The sequence below is a fragment of the Nestor notabilis genome, unplaced genomic scaffold (assembly GCF_000696875.1).
Source record: "Nestor notabilis isolate BGI_N333 unplaced genomic scaffold, ASM69687v1 scaffold12295, whole genome shotgun sequence".
In the NCBI taxonomy this organism is placed as follows: Eukaryota; Metazoa; Chordata; class Aves; order Psittaciformes; family Psittacidae; genus Nestor; species Nestor notabilis.
Genome location: NW_009928311.1, coordinates 108,548 through 113,345, shown reverse-complemented (window position 1 = coordinate 113,345; position 4,798 = coordinate 108,548).

Below are 4,798 nucleotides of genomic sequence, written 5' to 3'. Positions count from 1 at the left end.
TCTCAGATGGGTGTTTGTGGCCTTGAAGTACATGTTTTGAAACAGCAGTTAGATGGATGATAAAGGTAGATGCATAACCGCATGCAAGACCAGGAGGTAGCTGAACCATTTTTCTCTTTCTGTTTGATTCCAAAGAATCTCTCCAGACATTTAATTTAGATCAAAGTCTCAACGTATCCTCATCACCAGAATAAAAAATTGTTTTAACCAATTCCTTATTTTCCTTGCCAGGAGCTGCAGCAGGGAAGAATGCAGATTACCTAAAATAGTAACAAATTAATTTGAGGTTAATCATCTCAGCATGAACTGTGTTATCTTAACCATGGATGACAGCATGTGCTGTTACTGCAACATAGCTGGGGCTTTTGAAATTTAAATTCCTAAGGCAAAGAATGGAAGAATGATCTTGAAATTGAATAAATATGTTGTCCTGGGTTCAGCTACAGCAGTCATTTTGTCTCCTTCTTAGTAGCTGGTGCAGTGCTGTGTTTTTGACTTTCAGTCTGGGAACAATGCTGATAACACCGATGTTTTTAGTTGTTGCTCAGTAATGTTTACTCTGACCAAGGACTTTCTCAGTCTCATGCTTTGCCAGAGAGGAGGGGAAGCCAGGAGGAAGCAGAGGCAGGACACCTGACCCAAACTGGCCAAAGGGGTATTCCATACCACAGCACGTCATGCCCAGTATATAAACTGGGGGGAGTTACCCGGAAGGCCAGATCGCTGCTCGGGTCGGGCTGGGTATCGGTCGGCGGGTGGTGAGCGGTTGTGTCCTTTTCCCTTGATGAACCACGACATATGTGTATCCAAGAAGCAAGAAAAGTCTATCTTAAAGTTTTTATAAAGAACACCCAAAAATGTTGAGGTGCTTGGGACCTGGTGTTCTATAGGTGTGGTAGGTGTACATAGACTTTTAATAGATTGAAAATACAGCCCAAGTTTTTGCTAACTGAATCTCAACCACTGAAGAATGTAGTTTAGCTTCAGTTAATATGGTTATAGAGGTGGCAAGAGGTAACTCTTTAGAGCTGGAAATGTGTGACTGCTGTTTAAGAAAACAGCAGATTCATGGATGGATACATTTTTAATGTATTCAGTTGGCTCAATGTCAGGCAGTTGCAAAGAACAAAAAGGTAGTATGAGGCACGAAGACTGGAGCATATGCAGAAAAATCAGACTTACCCTTATCAGCGTAAGCAAATGATTGTGTGGAACTTTGTAATGATAAAGGAACAAGTAAAGGTATTGTAAAATATAACCAGACATAGTGTTATAAATATTGTGTGAATTTGTGTGTGCAGTGTGTTTTCTTGTTTTGTGAACTTCCTGCTTTTTCCAGTGTATGTAACACTCTTAAAATGCCTTGTTTTTATAGTTAGCGTTTGTTGGTTGGGTTTTTTTCTTCAGTAAGCCCCTTAATAATCCTGGATTGCCCTATTTGAGGAGGGTTGATCCAATCAAAGGTGAGATAGGACAGCTAGGCAATGGCTGACAACAGCTATTTCTGTTTCGCCCTCCTCCTTCCCAAACAGCGATTTCAGTGATTTGCACTTGAAATGCTGTTGGATGTTATTGCTCTTCCTCTTTTTTTATTTTTTTTCTTTTTAATTGAGGTGTTGATGTCACAGTTGACAAATCTGAAGACACTTGTAGATTTGTGATCAATCTCTTAAAAATAGATTATCCTGTCAAGTAAGGTAGTAGTTCTAGCAAATTACAGTTTGTTCTTAGCTTTATTCTCATAAGAAAGGATCTCACTTGCTTAAATACCTGGCTAGTTTTTCAGTGTCAGTTACAAAATCTTCCAGAGAACACCTGAGTACTTACTCTCAAGTTTTTCTGAAGCGCAGTTGGCAGAATACAGATAGGTTCCACATCCCCTTTTGTTTTCACTGATATAAAAGAAATTATCTTAAATGAAAACCCTTTATCTGATCTTCAGGATGGCTAAATTACCTTGGAAAAATGCTGTTCTGATTTTCTGAAATGTCCTCTACCTCTAACTCCCAGCTTTTTGGTAGTTTTAATGTTGACTCTATGCTTGAGAGATTTTAATTCTTGTAGAAAAGCAGTGTTTCTTCATACAGACGAGTTTGATCTATTATAAGTAAATGCCTGTGAACTCATTTAAAAAAAAAAAAAAAAGAAAAAGGTGTCAGTAGCTAATTACCGGAGCCAGCAATTATGCTTTTGCATATTTCCAACCACCTCAACTGGTGTTCATTTTTTAAGAGCCTTTTTATGTCAGCAGAGGACACTCGGGTTTTTTTTATAGACCCTGTACTGTCAAGTGGCAAGTCCAGCAGGTAATACGCTTGCTTGTATCTTGTAATCCTGAAGGGATGTGGCATACTTCACTGATGACTTTAAAGTTCTGAGTACAGCCACAGGGGGGCTAAATAACTTCATTTATGCCCTGGTAGTCTCTTGCTAAGTAGGTTAGCTAGGTCTGTTGTAACTCTCAGGTTTCCATTTCGGCTTAACTGTAGACAGGTATCACTCATGTAATTTGTGAAGAGTATCTAGAATGAATTCAACTTTGAGCTGCTGAGAAAAGAATTGGTGTTCAGGGCTAAGAGCTGAAGGATTTTTGATGCAGTAATTTTCCTTAGAACGAGCTGAGTTCCCTAAATTACTTTAGCAGATTAAGGCAATTATAGATGTTTTAAATCTTGCAAGTTACTGCATACTAATGAATGTAGCAGTGTTTTCCCATAATTAACAAAAGCTTACATTCATAGATAACTCTTAAAAACAGGCTGTTATATCACAGTAATAGTTTTTTTGCTGGAGCTTGCTAGGGAAAACTTCACTGAAATCTGGATTTTTAAAGATACTTAGCTTGACTGCATTTAAGTGCACTAGAAGTAGGGGTGAGCCAATCTCCTACAGTAGTCTGTGTCCTGACATAACCTCCAGTGGCAAGCAAAAGTAGAACTGGCTGAGAAACAGACTGTGATTATTTATTAACAAAAAAAGAAAGATTATAATTGTGTTTGAAGATAGGGTCTAAATAAGGTCAGAAATCTCTACAGTAGTATAAGCAAGAAAAAAACAATAGTGGCAGGTGTATTGAATCTTGTTAATGATTATCATAGCTTTAAAGGTAAAGGAAGAGTAGAAATTTACATGGTTTTAGTACGGAAAAAACTTGTTTGTGAACTGATCTGAAAATAAAGCTGTTGTTAAATGACCCATGCTTTTAGCAATTTTTAATTGACTTAGAGCCTGCTGGAATAATCATGAGATGCTGAGTGTATTTTGTGTTTTTCAAATACTTAGAGAATTACTTCTACTTTACAGGAAGCTTGTCAAATTTCTCAGGAATACTTACAAAACTTTCTTTACAAAACAATACATGGGCTTTCTGGTAATCTCGTCCTGTCTCAGTCCCATGCCTTGTTAATCCTTTTACTTAGAGTTTGTTAATCCTCTTGGATCGCATTAAAACAAAAAAAAAAATTACAAGTAAATTTCACAAAAGTGAGTGTTTTTATGTGTTTGTATTTTTGTGACCACAGCTCTGTTTCTGTCAAAAAGTACTTAATGGGCAATGTAAAATTACATAATGGCATCTCTACTTCTCTGCTTAGATTTTGAAGGTTTTCATTGTTTCCCTGCTGCTATTTTTCTCAAGTAACTTTGTGACAATGTTTATAGTTCTTTCTATCCTATTGCTTCCCAAAAAAGCCCGGGGTTTAAGATTGTTTTCAAAATTATATCCCAATAACATGTTTCTACACTGACAGTAAAAGGATTAAGGATGATTTAAAAAAAAAATTAAGAAATCTTGTATTATGAAAATTTTATTAATAAAATATCTGGAATTTTTTAACTCCTGTACTTTCAGATGATGCAGATTTATTCTGCAGATATTAACAGGTTAAGGCAGGTTTCTGGGTGATTTTAAGTCTGGAAGCCATATAAATATAATGCTATGGCTGGCGTAATAATCTTTGACGTTACACTAGAGCATAATACCATGCTAATGCAGTTTTATGGCTCCTGGGATGCATACAGTCTGCCAAGTGCACAGGCAGAACTTTTTTGTATCTCTGCATCTGAGGACAAACATAACTCCCGAGAGTCACTAGGATGCTTCACCTGCCTTTTTTTAGATTAAAAAAAATAATCTTTTTTTTTCTTTTTTAATCTAAAAAGATGGCATGTGTTATGAATAATATGAGGAGTTCTAACAATTTATACTGTATCTGCATTCTGTATGGAAACCTTAGCGATAGTCATGAAGAGATGAAATACTCAGAGTGAGGTTAGAGAGTTCCTCACTTAGAAGACAGAAGCTACACACTTCACACACTCAAAGTGAATAGATGCTTGTAGTTTGCTTGGTGGCTGTGCTGTCCTCTGGGGTTTTTTTGTCCATTCTTTCTATGCCTTAATAAGAAAATGGAAATAAATAGGAATACTGTACTTCATATTATCAAGTATTAAAGTTCTATTCAATCTTGGTGTGTCTGTTTAGTTTAAGGATGGTGTGTCTTCAGTCTTCTCGCTTGAGTAGCTGCTTTTGGCCTGTGAACCCAGAGTAGGTTTTCTAGTTGCTCCTTTCCCGTTCTTGTGTGGGATGCTGAGAGGTGATTTGAATAAATTTCAAGTAAATAATTCAACAAAATTCAAATCACAAAGGTGATTTGAATAAGTTTAGAGCTGAATACTCTCAGCTGGAGTAAAAGGATCTGAAGAGACAGCATAGTATAAAATTTTTTGGTCAAGCAGTGCTTAACTACTTCTTTTCATAATACTTGGGCTTTGAGGCATTGAATAGTGATTTAGGTGG